The sequence below is a fragment of the Penaeus monodon genome, chromosome 44 (genome assembly GCF_015228065.2).
Source record: "Penaeus monodon isolate SGIC_2016 chromosome 44, NSTDA_Pmon_1, whole genome shotgun sequence".
Taxonomy (NCBI): Eukaryota; Metazoa; Arthropoda; class Malacostraca; order Decapoda; family Penaeidae; genus Penaeus; species Penaeus monodon.
The window spans coordinates 4,248,768-4,249,103 of NC_051429.1; positions in this window are offsets into that span (position 1 = coordinate 4,248,768).

Below are 336 nucleotides of genomic sequence, written 5' to 3' on the forward strand. Positions count from 1 at the left end.
TTGGTATGGACGAACAAGGAGGGATTCTCCTCCTATGTAGACGATAAAGGGAAGGTCATGTCTACGGAAGGTAATTTTGGCTATGTTAGTGGGTTTCTTTCAATGACCTCTGGGGGGAATGGAGTAGCATTGTACTGATGTTGCATCACAGTCTGTGAGACAGGCAAGTAGGTCTTCTCCACGATCTGACCAATCTTTGTCATAGATTGGCATTTGCTGGGGAGATTGAAACTGTTCCGGTGCAGTATTGAGGGGGTTTGGGTGGGGGTTCTGCAAGGATGGGGTTACCATACAGGTCTGTTAGTTTTGTTAATGCTATAGCTTGGTTTTCGGATG